At 37.2% G+C, this 17,634-nt stretch overlaps 1 pseudogene; it reads left to right on the top strand.

Moving 5' to 3' along the window:
* The first annotated feature begins 65 nt into the window (after window positions 1-65).
* Window positions 66-17,334, top strand: LOC114082571 (eukaryotic translation initiation factor 3 subunit E pseudogene; annotated as a pseudogene).
* Window positions 17,335-17,634: the final 300 nt, after the last annotated feature.

The following is a 17,634-nucleotide window of genomic DNA, read 5'->3' as shown; positions in this document are numbered from 1 at the left end:
ACCTTGGGAGTGGACCCACAAACTTATGGATTCTTGTCAAATACTCTACCATTTAGTTCTATCCCATGGCCACTTTAATTGGCAACTGGAGTCCTCTGAGTGGACTGAATACAGCCATCCTTCAAGGCTTGGACTTCCAAGTAGTTGTGAATAAAGATGTGCCCATTTTCACCCAACAAACATTGAGTTCTCCGGGAATATTTTTTCTTGATCCAAATCCTCAGCACACATCTTATAGAGACATGACAGGATACAAGGTTCAGTGCAAACCATATTGCCAAGATTTGTCTACTCAAGATCAATGAAATTTGCTCAGAAACAAGCTTGAAAATACACATGGAAAGAAGGGCTGATTCTGGGAAAATGTTGGTATAGAGTAAGCTGTATTCTAAGCTGCACTATTGCATGGAGACCAAAGAGTTGGTGAAGAGCTTCTCAGCAAAGTGAGTGAAAGAGGGATTTTATTCAAATCCCTAAAATTTCTGAACACTGAAAAGGTCCAGAGATTCAGTAATCTGTGTAACATAAACAAAAAAAGCCTACAACCTGCATGCAAATATCAGTGCAGATCTGCCTCAGACAAATGGGGAGAGAGAACAGGAAGTTGCATTCTAAGTTGTACCATGATGTGCCCTGCTAAGGAGAAACCTGAGATCAAAAATATTGCTTAAACTGATATGACCAAAAGGTGCACTATGCACTGGTGCTTAAAAAGCATGCTCTTCTCTCAACTGGTGATGAGAGTTCTAAAGCCATAGCCATCCTCAGAAAGAGTGCAACAGTGGTTTCTTTGATTCAGTTCCTCTAAACAACAACAACAACAACACACACACACACACACACACACACACACACACACACACGAGGATCCTGGAAGTGCCTATCAAGGGACCTTGGTTGTGCCTGATGGAAGGTAAAAAAAAAAAAAAAAAACTGGTGCAGGCTAGACTATACCCGTGTGACTCCAGTGAAAAGGGCAAAGGGGAATCTATGTGTTTGGAAGCTAATGTGACCAGCTGAAGTGTCAGAGAAAATGACCTAAGAAGGCAGAGAGGGAAACCGGAAGGCTTGGGGCCCGTCCGGGCGTTGCGCAGGGAGAAAGCGTCCTGAATATGATCTATTCGAGGAAGCCCAAGTGTGTTGTTGGGCCCCTGGGAGCAGGAGAGGGTCCACTCACTCCTTGCTGCCTGTTGGTGACTTGAGTGTTTTAAATCTTCTTCCCTTTTGGCTGCTCCTCAGTGTCCTCAGAGGCCTTCCCCAAACCCTCAGGCTCCATCGCCTCCATCATCAGAACTCCTCTTCACTCTCCACTATCTGTTTGAAGCAGTGGTTTTCAACAGCCGTGCAATGAAAATTGCAAGTGGTCCTGCCTAGCTGAGAGCAGCGTTGGAGGGCCTGGGTTCCCGAACATCTCCCTCTTTACCTCTCCCCTTTCGCTGCAGCCCTCCGAAGCCCCTCCTTGAGGAAAACTTAAGGGCAAGAAGTGGCTCTTTACGGAGTAGTCCGCTCCTGCCAGGGCGAGGTTTCTGGAAATGCAGATTGGAGGAAGACAATCCGCTGGTGCATAGTCAATGGCTCCCTAGCATCGAGGGCAGTGGTCCCTAACCTGAGCGCTGCCGTTTGGGGGCAGAGAAGATTTGGTTTTGTTGTGGATTTGATCTTAAGCATCCTTCCCATCAATTCCCATCCCACCCACGTCCTTCAACCTGATACACAAGCGTCTAACCAAAAGTCTGGCTTGGGTGGGGATATGTGCAGTGCTGCCACTAAGATCTGGGTGCTGTTTCTGAGTGTGTCTCTTTCAGGGCAACACAAACCTGAAACTTATCCAACCATGAAAGAAACAATTTCATCTTTTGGCACATTTGAAAGACTGAGAAACAGAGAAGGGCTGTTAGGGTGAGTGTCCAGATTCCTTGGCAGAATGGGAATTTCTTTGTCTACTTCCGTCACCACAGGCACATGTGTTTTTTACCTGTTGAGGTACTTTTTCAAATCTAAAGCCTTGGCCAACCGGTGGACGATGCTTTTTTTTTTTTTTTTTTTTTTAATTCCCCTTAAGTGACTCATCTGTAACTGATATTTCTTACTCAACATTTGGAAGAGGACAGAGACTCCTTGAAGAATTTAAATCACCTAGGTATGGAGCAGAAAACATTACTCATGAACTCTACCACTGAGCTCCAGCTCCAGATCCTGTTAGGAATTACTGACCCATTCCAGAATGAAGCTTCTGAAAATGAATTCCTGTGCTGCCTGCTCAAGCCCCTGCTTAGTACCTGAAAGCCTCTTTTTCCCAGAGACAGACTAGGGCAGGGAGATGCTTGCTGGAGCCCTAAGCAAGGAGGGTTGATCTGCAGGTGGACTCAGGGAATTTGGGCCTTCAATTTCATCTACACAGATAATGTTTCCGATGTGTTGGGGTATTCAAGATGGTAAATTTCTTGTGGAAGGAAAGCTTGACATTCATTTACTATCATTTTTTTTTAATTTTTAAAATTTAATTTTATTTACTTATTTTTGGTGTGAGGGATTGAACCCAGAGCCTCACACATGCTATTGTACATGCTACAACTGAGTTTTACCCACAAGCCTATTTTTAAAGTTAAATTAAAATCTTAACTGACACATTAAAAACATGAACAAGCATACATATTAGTGGGTTAACAGAATGTTTCTGCACCTGTATACATGGGATGATGTTGACATCAGGTTAAATATATCCATCTCCTCAAATATTTGTCATTTCTATGTAGTGAAAACTTTTCAAATCTTTAAAAAATCCTTTCTTATAATTTTCTGAAGTATACAGGACATTATTGCTATTTATAGTGACCCCACTGAGCAACAGCACACTGGAACTTCTTGCTTTTAACTGAGGCATAGTTTTCATTGTTCAGTCTTTTCCCTTTTCCCATCCCTCTCCTGCCTGCTCTCTCCTGCCTTTCACTGTCCTACTTTCAACTTCTGTGAGATCGCTTTTGCAGATTCCACTTGGTACATCAGGTGGGATTTATCTTTCTTGTCCATATTTCACTTAACATAATGATCTCCAGTTCCATCCATGTTGTAAATGACAGGATTTCATTCTTTTTATGGTTGCATAGTATTCCATTGTTTATGTGTGCCACATGTTCTTTATTCATTCATATCCAGGCAGGAGAAATTTTCTCTTACTCAGGGGAGGGTCAACCATTTGTTCTAGTCAGGGCTTCAACTTATGTAGGGCAATTTGCTTCACTCAGTCTGTCAGTTCAAACACACACACACACACACACACACACACACACACACACTTTTTTTAAATGGTGCTGGGATTGAACCCAGGGATGCTCACATGCTAGGCAAATACTCTACCACTGAACTATAGACCCAAACCCCCAATTTAAATACTAATCTCATCCTGAACATCCTCCAAGAAATACTTAGAATAATGTTTGCTCCAATCTGGGTACACTGTGGCCTAGTCAAGTTAACACATGAAATTGACCATCCCAGTGATACATGCTATAATGCCTATAAAGCTTCAAAATTTTATGCTAAGATAAAGAAAACCACACATATCACAAAGGACCACCTGTATGTGATTCCATTTAAATGGAATATTCAAAGTAAGCAAATATATAGGGCAGAAAGGTTAGTGGCTGCCTAGGGTTGAAGGGATGGTAGGATTTTGAAGTGATGATTGGCGGGTGGCCAGGGTTTCTTTTTGGGGTGAAAACTGTTCTAAATTTGACATGGTTCTATGGTTTGTCTCCCAGAGGACATGCAGGTGTTCAATACCCAAAGTCATATGTCAATGGTATTAAGAGAGTAGAAATTTAATTCAACAATGGCATTTAGAGGTGGTGCCTGTGTAATGTGATTAGGATTCAGTAAGGTCATTACAGTGGAGTCCCTGTGAACACAGACTTGCCCTTTCTTTCACAAGATATAGTGTCTGATTGACTAATCCTATCACACACTTTTTGGATGGGCATCTTCTTTCTACTTCTTGAGTTTCTCTTTGATAGGGAGATATAAAACAAAAAAGAATTATTATAAGGGAAATCACATCTTCTTAGTTGGCCTAACAAGGTAGACTTTGTTATGGATGGGTACATAAAACCTTTATTCTTTCTTTCTTTTTCTTCCAGTACTGGCATTAAACCCAGGTATCTGTGCATGCTTGGCAAGCACTCATTCACAGAGCCACATTCCCAGCCAAAAACCTTTATTCTGATGATATTCAGAGAGAGAGAGAGAGAGAGAGAGAGAGAGAGAGAGAGAGAGAGGTAGAGAGAAGAACCACAATTGTTGCACAACTGAATAGCTTCAGGCACAAACAGAATCAATTGTGAAGATGTTTGACAGTCCAGAAACTGCAAGGCAAATGCAGTCAGCCAGGGATGGTCAGATATTATTGGACTACCTGCCAGACAAGCATGGATTTAGGCAGGAAGATTTAGATACAATCGCTGGTATGCAGAATTCCAATATGAATGTGGAAATTACCCAGGAGCAGCAGAATATCTTTACTTTATTAGAGCTTTGGTCCCAACGACAGATAGAAATGCTTTGAATTCTCTCTGGGAGTAAAGTGACTTCTGAATTCTTAATGCAGAATTGGAATGCAGCCATGAAAGACACTTACATATTTAAAAGAGAAATGACATAGATAATTATTCTGTGAGTTCTCCACTCCGGTCTCTTCAGCAGTGACCATGGCTCATTTACGGTCTCTTATTTTCTTTAATCACTCCAAAAATTGTGATAATATGATTGATTTCTTCCTTTACCAGCCATAGTATCTTAAGGCAGCTCAGGCAGTGTGTTCACATATTTTCTTCCACATGACTCCTGCGGTCATAATTAACAAAGATGTTTGACAATGCTGGAAATGATAAAGAATCTAGTAAAAGTTATGCAGTCAGAGTCTCACACATCCAAAGACCCAATTACAGAATTTGTTGAATGCCTGTAGGTTAATTTTGACTTTGATAGGGCTCAGAAGATGCTGAGGGGATGTGCATTGGATGACTTGATGGCTTGCCATGAGACTTTCATTGAAAATGCCCCATCTCTTCCATATTTGAGACTTTTGGTTATATCCACCAATGTACCAGTATTAATATGTTGGTAGATTAAACTGAACATGAATGACTCCAGAAGAGGCTGAGAAGTGGATTGTGAATTTGATTAGAAATGAAAGACTGGATCCAAGATTTATTCTAAATGAGGTTGTGTGATTATGAGTAACAGTGCAGTCTCACTTTATCGGCAAGTAATTGAAAAGACCCAAAGCCTTTCTTTTAGAAGCAATATGTTGGTCATGAATATTGAAAAGAAACATATTCAGAATAGTAGGTCAGAGGCTCCTAACTGGACAACCCTAGATTCTGGGTCTACTAAAAAACAGTAAAGAATAGATGAAAAAAGAAAGATGAAATAATAAAGCCATTATGTAAAGGGTGACCTACATTTTAAAAGCAATTAACATATTCTGTATAAATTCGGAGCATTTGAATAAAATTGTCCCCGATCCATTAAAAATAAAAAAGAAGAAGAAGAAGAGGAAGAAGAGGGACAGATACCAAACTGGGTGCAATGGTACATGCCTGTAATCCTAGTGGCGTGGGAGGCTGAGACAGGAGGATCTCAAATTCAAAGCCAGCCTCAGCAAAGTTGAGGCGCTGAGCAACTCAGTGAGACCCTGTCTCTAAATAAAATACAAAATAGGACTGAGAATGTGACTCAGTGGTCAAGTGTCCCTGAATTCAGTGTATCCCCACCCACAAAAGAGAGTCAGAAACCAGACACATGAACATGCTCCCACCATGATGCATTACAGCCAAGGGGAAGTCTTGGTAAGAATCTGTGAGCTGTGTATGCAGTGGTGCACACCTGTAATCCCAGAAATTTTGGAGTTTGAGGCAGGAGTATTACAAGTTTGAGGCCAACCTTGGCAACTTAGTGAGATCCTGTGTCAAAAAAATAAAAAAGGGGCTGGGGATGTGGCTCAAGCGGTAGCGTGCTCGCCTGGCGTGCGTGCGGCCTGGGTTCAATCCTCGCACCACATACAAAGATGCCTTGTCCGCCGAAAACTAAAAAATAATATTAAAATTCTCTCTCTCTCTCTCTCTCTCTCTCTCTCTCTCTCTCTCTCTCTCTTAAAAAAAGTAGAACACCAGCCTATATCAGAAAAAAATTTTATCTAATAGGTAATTAGAATATAGTACTTCTTCATATTTGTATTAATCATTGCCATGTGGAACTATCAGCCAGACTTTTAATATGAAATACACTGTTATTACACTGAAGTTATAGGAAACTGGCCCAAAATTCAGAATCAAATTTCCAGTTGTCCTACAGTCTTGAGACAGGTAAATGAGGGTCTTCCACTAGAAATACCAGAATAGAATTTTTTAAATTCAGGGTCCCTGGATCTCTAGAAGACTTTTATTAAATGATATTCATGATATGTTCATGTGAACATGAAGACAAACATGAGCATGACTTCCTCCCTTAAACATAGGCATGATATTCAGATTTATTTAACTATCTGATATGAACTGAATATTTTTATCTTCAAAAGACACATGTTGAAGCCTAATCCCCAGTGTGATGATTCTCAGCAGTGAGGCCTTTGGTTATGACTGGAACCCTCATGAGTGGGATTAATGACTTTTTAAGAGGAGAAAGGCAAGAAATTATCTCTTCTTTTGCTATATGAGAAGGCAGGAAGAAAGCCTCCCTCTGTAAGCCAGGAATAGCCCTCACCATGACCAAAGAAGCCAGCACCTTGTTCTCCAGCCTCCCAGTCTCTGGTACTGAGTGAAATAAGTTTCTGTTCTTTAGGTTTTTCAGGCTGTGGTGTTTTTGGTATGTCACACAAACTGATGAGACAAACATGGAGACACAGGAACTCCAATGGTACAGATGTCACTAACATGTGGCATGAAAAGAACGTGGATTTTGGTGTTAGATAGATCTAATCAAACATGAGTCATTGCTAAAATTTTCTCCTAATCTCACATATTATCCATCTGTGAAAGATGACTAGTAACATCCATGGAAAAATCCTCAACACCTTTCAGATCATAAAAGGAAAGCATTGGGTAAAACCTAAATCATAAAATAGTGAAAAGTAAACAGCAGGCTGAGGACATTTCTGTATGTAAATTGAGAAATGAATGACCTGATTATATTAACAGCATTTAAAAGATAAGTAAAAAGATTCTCAGACAGAAGAGTTGACAATGTACAGTATACAAAATTCACTAGCACAAATGTATGTGGTCAATTGACATATTAAAATAGCCAATGCCATGACTAATCACAGACTATTTTCCACTGATGAACTTGGCAAAGACTTAGTGAGGAATGCATTTTTTATTTGGTAAAATTCTACTTATGTACATATCAAGCATTTTTTAAAGAAATGATCATAAAATGAAGAACAAGGAAAAAAAGAAGGCAGAGAAAATGTGCCCCTAGGGATGGTGTTTTTTCTGGCTACTCACCCCTCAAAAACACAGGTGAGAGGTGAGTAGCCAGAGAGCAGGAGATGGTGAGAGCATGAAATGCTGTAGGCCCACACAGAGAAAAGTATGAAATAGGTCAGGATTTGTCTCAGAATAAAGGGATAGTTGAGGCCTAATGCCAGAGGAAAGTTGAGGCAGAGGAAAGGTATAAAGGTATGGAATGAGGCTTGGCTCATGTCAGGAAATATAATCTAAGAAATTTCAGAATGTTGACCTTTCACATTCTAAAGAGATGATTATGGTGACATTTGCATGGTAGCTAGTTCACTCCAAAGGCTGGAAATAGGGAGAATGTAATATGGAGGGGAAACAATTCAGAATTTAGGGGATATTCCCAGAAACACAGAGGAGAGATCATTTTCTGTGACTACTGATGACATTGTGAGGAAAATCCTCCCACCTCTTTGGGGAAACCACCTTACATATGAGAACACTGGTAGCATTTCAAGTGTTTTAACATTGTGTTCCCTGGAGTGTTGTAATGCAAAACTTACCCAATTTGACTGTCTTTTCTTTCACCTTGCCTAATTCTTTCTGTGGAAGGGCCTCTTTTATTGTGATGGGATCGGTGCACTTAGAAAGAAGATAGTAAATAAAGAGTGTATTTTTCATTGACTACAAAGTTAATAATTTAGAATAAATATAGACGTTTAATTACCTTTCTGAAATCAGATGAATCCCTAGAGGCTGAAAAACAAAAGGGGTATCTAATCAAGAAAAGTTGAAGAGGACAAAACAACTCATACATTACAGATGCCTCCACATACAGCTGAGGTCCATGGTTCAGCTGTGCTAAAAATTATGGTATCTCCTGGGTTTCTGTGCTGGCTGGTTTGGCTGACAACAATCATGTGACTAAAATCTGCCAAAGGAATTTTGTGAATAGGTTTTGCGAAACATGCTGTTCATTTCACAAACCTGAGATTATTTGTCCAATGACCATAAATAAAACAGAGAAGGGAACATATACCAATGCAAAGATACAGATTGATGGAGAATCCAACAGTCTTCTAGTGGAGAAGCAAAGAATGTTCCTAAGAGATTCAATGGCAAAGGTGAAGTCAAAATAAAAACAAGCCATAGAACCTATCTTACAGAAATACTATTGAAAAGATTTAGTCTTTATAATTTTAAGTATGTATATATTTACTGCATTTGTCCTTTCATTATTGTTTAGTAAGGCCAAAGCTGTGTTCGGATCCCAGGGAAATGTTAGGTTCATTTCTCAACAAAGATACCTGAAGGAGTCAGTGGAAATACATACTTTGACACTGAAAGCTATGACACCTATTGTTTGTTTCTTATATTCAGGTGGGATGCTGGTTCCTCTTGTGCATCCTCTATTCCTGTATTCTCTGGTTTAAATGGATTAGATTTTCATGATCCCCTTGTGTGAGAACAGATAGTTTTCACATCTAAGAAATAAGGTTTGATTGGTTTAAACTTTTGAGACATAAAAATTTAAAGGGAAAGTTGAAATGGAAGAGCACAGCTTTATCTGATAACAATAATATATTGTTACACACAAAACACATGCATATATGACAAAGATTTTGGGTATTCAAAGAGTAAATTGTATAAAGATTTCTGTTTACAAATGAGTTTGGTTTGGTGTGACTTGCCAGTGTTTCCAGGCCTATCAAAAAATTATGATTAGCTTTTGAAGGATGAGGATGTAGCTCAGTAATGAAGTGAATTTCTAGAATGCCCATGGTCAAAATTTTATTTTCAGGCAAATAGGAAAGAAATACAGAAAGTAATTATGTAAGGAAAAAAGACAGGGAGGGAGGAAAGGGAGAAGGAAGGAAGGAAGGAAGGAAAGAAGGAAGGAAGGAAGGAAGAGAGGAAAGAGAAGAAAGAGCAGAGCTGTCATTAAAAACCACGAATGATTCTGAAATGTAATTTTGCTCCTCAGAATGACTCAATTTAAACCACAGGAAACAGTATGTCTGAAAGGTATGGAGAAAAGATGGTCATGGCTGGAATCTTTCCCCAACTTACAAGCCCCTCATGATTCAAATGATGGACAAGTTACAATCTCTCACATATTGTAAAAGATAGATATACTGATAGCCCCTGAATTGCATGCTGTCATTTTCCCCATCATTCCCTCCAAAATTACCCAGCTAATTTATTTTGTTTCTTCCACATTTCTCCTTCCCAGGAACTTTTCAAAAGCAACATCTTGATCTCTGGTCTTGATTCTTTATATTTTCCATTTGTCTATGAATTATTCCCACTCTTTCTTTTTCTTTTCTTTTCTTTTTTTTAGTTGTAGATGGACACAATGTCTTCATTTTATTTATTTATTTATTTATTTATTTATTTATTTATTTATTTATTTATATGTGTTGCTGAGCATAGAACCCAGTGCCTCATGCATGCAAGGCAAGCACTCTACCACTGAGCTACAACCCCAGTCCACCACTCTTTCTTAATTCCCAATTTAAGTATTAGACCTAAGAAATATAAATTCTATACTTTGAGTTCTTATCACTTGCCAAGAGACAAGATCAGAATAAAAACAAGATTTATGCAATAACTTTATTACATTTGATATTCCAGTGGCTCTGCATTTAGTTTTGCTAAAAGGAAATCCTTTCCTGACATCTTTACATGGTGGCTGGCAGATAGTGATCATTGGAATCACCTTACATGGAAGAAAACATAGATGTGCAGGCCAGGTAAGTCAGAGTATGCATTTCTAATAGGGTTCCCCACAGATGATCTATTAGAGTCTGAGAGTCTGGGTCTGCACTTAGTCTGCTTCTCATTTCCCTGCCTTCAAATGCCTTACAATAATAGAGCCAGGTTTCCACCCAATGATGTTCCCAAACCTGAAGGATGAGAAGAAGCCCTTTTTCCTTCATTTACTCACTGTATTCTCTCTGCTTTTCTCAGTGTCTATTCTCCCTTCTCCTTTCCAAATTATCCAAAGAATATTTTAAAAACCTATGAATTTAGGTATCAGTCCATAACAATTTGCACATTTTTCCACTTCCCATACTGCTGTGTCTGCCATCTGTGCTTCATCCCAGGTAGTGGCAAGAATGTCTATGATATAGGTATTTTTATTTTTTATTTGTTTTAATTACAATATTGTTTTATATAAATTGATGACCAGACACATGGATTTATGAACATTTCACTTAAAAAGAAAAAAAAAACGTTTCTTTCTTCATGATCAGTTCTTCACATGTCAATTCCTTTCTAATGACAACTCAGAAATGAGTGGTGAGAAAAAATATTCACACCTTGAGTCATTTGCACAACTGGAAACTCCCATTTTCTTTCCACATTTTGAACATGTGGTCTTTTTATTCTGGTAAATGACTGAAATTTATCTGCCTTCATGGCTTCTTTTTCCTTCATTTACTTGCTGCACTCACTCTCTCTGCCTTTCCCAATGTGTATTCACCATTATCCTCTCTACTTCACAATTTCCAACTCCCCTATGATCTATGCATGTCTTGTATAGAAACTAAGAGGGACACTCCCGCTATAACCTGCTGCTGGGTTTGGTCTTAAGAGAGACAACTCATTATCTTTCTCACTTTTTCATTATTACCTGTTTAGTATGTTCATTTTTTCCAAGTATTAGAATAAATCAGCACTAATGTTAGAAATCAATATTCTGTCCAAAGAACTGTGTAGAGTATGCAGTTCTTACCATGGACATGTCCATCTGCTTTCTCTTTTGCTATATAATGTTTCTCTCCAGATGAGTGAGAAATGCACATCTGTGGACCACCCTCAGAAAATGCCTGCAAAATAAAGGACCCCAATGAGCTGCATGAAAACTTCACTATCACTCTTTTAGACATCACCCAAATTTTGGTCTTGAAAGCAGCTAACTAAAATGTTGATAAGTACAGTCATATTTTCCACAGGGCAAGCTAGAATTTGTGCTTCAGATGAAGCTGAAATCTTGTCCTCCAATGGCTCCTGATTTGGTAAAAGCAGGATGGATATCATAGAAAAGGTATTCCCTGAAAATTTAATAGCATAAATGCATGTATTCTAAGAGTGTAAACAACCATATATCACAACCCCACAAGATGAGAATGCATTAAATACTTAATTAAACATTCTTGAGAAATATAATTAATATTATGTTACATTACATGTTTTAAATAACAGACTTATGAGACTCAGTGTGATAAGAGATTTGGAATTATGTGATTTTGAGCAGGAATAAGACTTCGTTGGACTTTCCTCATTTTGGCCATCACAGTCTCTCAGGATCTAAGGAGCTTATAGTAAGTGTTTCACTGAGAGAAAATCCAGTTTAATAAAATGACAAAGTAGGGAGAAGAAATGTTTCTATTGTACTGTTAGAAAGCAACACACAGGATCTGGGTAGAGTAAACAATATGTTCATCTGAGAGAGAACTAAAAAGTACACCAATGAAGAAAAATGACAGCACAAAAATGTACAGCACTTCCTGACCATTTTTCAGAGCTTGAGTCATATTGGCTCCTGTGTGCATTCCGGATAAAAAAAGAGCAGCTATGGCAAAAAAGAAAACCTGGAGAGTCACTGTAGAGAGACTCAGACCAAATGAAACCTAGAATTTTGGCTTTTAGAATAGTAAATGAATTCAAGGATTTCACCAGCCATCCATGGGCTGGGTGTGTGAGCTATGCACATTTGAGTGTATGAGAAAAACTGGTCTGAAATTGCTGTCTGATTAGGATCTGCATGTATGTGTGTCTTTTCACTCACTCTGCCTATGATACCCACAGAGCACCCGAGATGGGTGTGATTCTCCATGTTTATATGTAACTAAAACTGAGCCACTGGGAAGGACCATCCTTTACCATAAATGTACTCAATGACCATCACCACTATATATGTTCATTAATTAAAATGGTTATTTGCAAAACCATTAATTTTAACTTCTTCATTTTCAGGGGTTAAAAAAAATGGAAACCCAAAAAATATTCAGAAAAAATTCTGCCCAAATCACAAGGATAATATTTATCTATATGTTATCCTGAATTTTAATGCTATTTTCAGATTCATAACCAGTTAAATTCTATTAGGTTTGAATATTAAATTATCATCTTTAGATTTCAAACCACTGTTATGAAAGGTAATCAAATTTGCCCATATTGACTTTCTTAAAATAAGGAATACAGTAAGAAATCAGAAGTTTTAAAAAATATATATGAGTGAACACACCTGTGGCTGCTTATTTTTTGTGTCATCAAGACCTTCCTCCTCTTCTTCAGATGATGAGAACCAAAGTGGTTCTGTGGAAAAATGTATGTAGATTTACATAAACTACTTAGAACATTTAGAGAGAATGATAGTCTGCCAAAAAAAAGTAATAATAAGCTTGAATTTTAGGCAATATTACCTCTTTAACTGTTTATTGGTGGGGTATACTTGTGTGTACTCAGTGATTTAACCCTAGAACATTGCAACATTGGCAAGAGATCTGCCAGAGTTGTATATTTGTTTATTTTTGGAAACTGGGTCTTTCTAAAGTGTTTGTTTTGGCCTGAGACTTGCCATGCTCTTGTCTCAATCTCCCAATAGCTGTGTTTAGAGGTGATCCACTGTACCCAGTAGAGAATTTTTTTCAGGGAATGTTTTTAGTGGTATAAAACTTCAACAGTCTACCTGAGGAGACACTTTGTATCACCAGGTTTAAGAAACAAGAATATCTCAAAGGTATATCCACTCAAGATGAATGAAAATTTGCCAGAATTAAATTTTTTAAAAAATATAGAAATGTGGGGATACACATAATTTGCTATTATCTTCCCCATAACATTAACTTTTAAAAACAACTATTCATCAGTAGTCATTTCCACAGTGACTTAGACTCTCTCTACTGTTATCAATGAACATCGTGCATATGCAATGTTTTTCTACATTACTCTAAAAAATGTGTTCTTCTGTAAGACAGTCTGTTCAGTCCTGCATGATTACCAATCTCCTTGTCATAAACTGTTTTTTTACCCCCTTGAGGTATCTCAGCATTTCAGCCACTGTTCAACTGGATATCTATCACTTGACTTGTAAATTACTCCTTCCCCTGTCTAGCCCTTTGGCTCCTGAACTTGAGAAGACCTCTTTTACATCACCTTAGCATCAACAGTTTATTTGAACCGAGAATTATTATGTTACCTATGAGGATAGAGTAAAAAGGTGCCAGGAATAGTGGCTTTCCTAGAGCTAGGATTCAGCAGAGACTAAAGGAATGAGGTTACCAGTCAGAGGCAGAAAATGGGGAAAGCTTAAAACGCTGTAGCTAGACACAGAGTGAAGCATTAAATGGGTCAGTATTTGTCTGAAAATATAGGGATTGGTGGGGAGCCATCCAGATGACAGTAAAATTAAGGGAAAGGATAAAGTGTTAGGCTGAACTCATGAAAGATTTCTGGGTAATTTTAAAAGCTGGCCTTTTATCTTCTAAAGAGGTTCATAGTCATATTTGCATTGTAGCTAGATGGCTCCAAATGCTGAAGATAGGATGAGTATGGAGAGCATATGCATGCGCAGAAATGAATAAGAAGATGGCAGGAGTGCCAAATAGAGGGAAGCAGGCCAGAATGAAAAAAAATGTTCCATGAAAAATAGAGGATATATCATTTCCTGGGACCAGTGTAGAATGAAGTTTCATTAAGTAATAGACAAAGCTGGGTCTCTGAAATAAAAGCTCTGTACTTACCTTATTACACAAGGTTTCAAATGACATGTAGAATAAAACACACCAACTGTTTATGTTCTTTGGGTTTACCATGTAATATTTGAATTTCTCATTTTTGTATGTTAAGGGACTCATTTTAGTGCTTAGGGGTCAGTTTCCTGAATCTTGGATTTACCCAACCTTCCAATGAATAAGAGAAAAAGCTTTGTGGCAGAGCCACTGCTTAGCATGCCAAAGTATCTGTGTTCAGTCCCCACCATTGAAAAGTAAATTAAAAACAAAAGCAAACAAAAAAAAGAAAGAAAAACATGAAGAGGGAATATATAAAGTAGTTTGTGTAAGTATTTTTGAATTCACAACTCTGGGTCAATAAATATGATAAAAGAGTAATTTCCTAAAAATAGTTTTATAGAAAATGAATAATATAAAGAATACACAATAATACTTTGTATGGTTTAATACAGAGATAATCACAACTGATGAAGGACATAGAATCCACAGCTGCATAAAGTACAACACGGTTTCAATGTAATTATTCAATAAAGTGGGTATTATATTAGAATTGAAATTAAATTTTAATTGGGTCTTGTTTCACACACTATACTTAATCTCTGGGTTCAGACACATATTTTTATGTTCATCTCCCAAGATTTGGAAATTATTGGCAGCTATGCAATAAGTTTTTATAAAATTTTGGAGGAAAATAGAGCCTCATAATTCACCTAACAGGTATAAGAATTCCGGGAAATTTAATTTTAAAAATGTCTGAGATAAAGATTTTTTTAGAAATCATTTTGTTATGACTTTAAAGATATAATTTTAAACTTGTATGCCAATATAGACACTGGAATGTGTATGTATGTGTGTATGTGTGTATATATATATATATATATATATATATATATATATATATATATATATATATATATATTACCTGATTTGCATATCCTTTCTTCTGTTGTCCCCACTGTATTCTTTTGAAGAAAATACCTCCTGTCTAAGATAGGCTGTATGGGTTTGGGAAGTAGATATTAAATACATGTTGTACATTTCATACTATACACAGTTAATCATTCAAGATAAACATAGAAGTTTATAATTACCTTCACAACAGGATGTGTGAAATTCTGAAATACTGAAAAGCAAAAGAGATACACAATTCACAAAACATGAATATGACAAAATCAACCACACCTTCCTGCTGAATTGACATGGAGTCGAGTTCCATAGGTTAGCTTTGATAAATAATATTTTAGCATTTGGACTTCTGTGTTTGCTGGTTTTTGTTGAGTACAGCAACATGATTCAAATATACTGAAGAAAAACATCCAATATTAGTTTAATTAAGCATAGAGTTAAGTTTTCAAAAGTGAGATTACAGTTCCAATTACCACAAATATAATAGGGAATGCACACATACCAAGTAAAGATGCGGATTGATTGAGGGAATGGGGATATCTAATCAGAGGAGCAAAGGAGAAACTTTGGGACATAAATATATAAAATAAAGAAAATAATTTCACAGCAGGCATGTTTAATGTAGCCTATCACGATCATTTCATTAACTTTATTACAGGTATGTACCCTGTTCCTCCATTTGTCCTACAATATAGTAAGTCCAAAGTTGTGATAACCGTCAAGTGGAAAGTATAATTCATTTGCATTGAGGAAAGTTCTGAAAAATGATCAGCTTTGGTATACACTTATTAAAATAATCATTCTTCCATACCCATGGAGGACAGTCGTGTATCTTCTTTTAATATATCCTCTGGTCTGACCCACTCAAAGTTTCTTGATTCATTCATTTGAGAAGACATAGGAACTGTATCTAATAAATAATTTTAATAAGCATAAAATATTTATATATGGTAATCCAAAGGGGAAAAGTGAACTGAAATGCAAAAGAATTATCAGACATGAATAACCTTTTATATTTCAAATTCATTAGCATATATACAAAAAATAACAGCTTTGGTATTCAACAAATTAACCTAAAGAGTCTGCTGTTTACAAAATGAGCCTTGTTTGATATAACTTCTTAGACTTTCAAAGATTTTCATAAAATATCTGTCATATCAGAATACAAGCTATTTAGAGAAAAGTACTTGGCAGAGTAATTGAGTGCATTCCTAGCATGCCCAAAGCCATGGTTTCATTAAAGAAAAAAAAAACTAATTATCTTTTAAAATGCCCCATGTTTCTTAAATGCTATGTTTCTGATCTCAAATACTGATATCAATACTTCCCTATACTTGTTAATTATGGAGATAGATATGGTAGATATTAATAAGTAATATCCTAAAGTAATGAAAAACAATGTTGTGAGTCCAGGGAAAGATGTTATACTATAAATGAGACTTTCAAGGTGAAGTGATAGTTTGTCAACTGGGAAACTATATTTCATAGACCTAGTTTTCCTTCATGTTTCAAGTTAACCAGTGCCATGAGGGAGTTTCTTTGAACACTTTGCCAGTCACAGTTCATTTTGCTGTGAAGGATGTGTCCACATGGCCCCATCAAAGTGCTCATGCTTGTGGCTCCCAGTTCATAATTTGTTTCCCCCACTTCACATCTATCTTCTCTTACATTCAACCTGTTATTTGGACTTTGTTAAAGTAACATGTACACTGGATAGCATTAAACAGGCAAGATTATTCAAGGAATTAGCTGGAGAAAGGAGGAGATGCTAGGCAATTTGTACTTTTTAACTGGATTATACACTGGCGAAGTAAACTTTCTCCTAGTTTTGAAAGAGCTATCTACCAGGTCAACTTTCTCTCCTCCCACAGAAATGGGTATCAGGTACTATTTTCCTTGATTGCATTTCAAGGAAATGGTTCCCAGGAATGGTGACTCGGGAATGTCATTACTGGCTTGTAAATCTCCTAAAAGGCTTTTTCAAGAATTACATTTCAGAGGAAGTATTTAGGAACATAAGCTCACCAAATTTTTTTGTAGGCAGGTGTTCCTTCCTAGAAGAAGAAGAAGAAGGAGAAGGAGAAGGAGAAGGAGAAGGAGAAGAAGAAGGAAAAGAGGAAGAAGAGGAAGAAGAGGAAGAAGAGGAGGAGGAGGAGGAGGAGGAGGAGGAGGAAAGAAGAAATAATAGCATGATTATACATGATATTGAGACATTGAGTACTGCGCCTTAAATATATTTTTAGTATATTTAAATATATACTTGCTTAGTATACCTCAATACAGATGGGGTAAAATAAAACTACAGAGCCTATAATCAGGAAGGAAATGGTATGAAGTTGACATAAGAGAGAGGAATGTTAAGGCCATTTTGCTTGGTCAACTTCATGGAGCAGGTTCATAGGCAAAGACAGCAGCCTTGAAAACATTTTTAATCCACTTTAGCTGCTCCCACATCTGTGAAGGTTAAAATCCAGTAACAAATTCAGATAAATGTGTGCGCATATCATAACAATTATATTTTTCTGATTGAA

Source organism: Marmota flaviventris, unplaced genomic scaffold, assembly GCF_047511675.1.
Source record: "Marmota flaviventris isolate mMarFla1 unplaced genomic scaffold, mMarFla1.hap1 Scaffold_45, whole genome shotgun sequence".
Lineage (NCBI taxonomy): Eukaryota > Metazoa > Chordata > Mammalia > Rodentia > Sciuridae > Marmota > Marmota flaviventris.
This window is presented reverse-complemented; position numbering and strand designations above follow the sequence as displayed.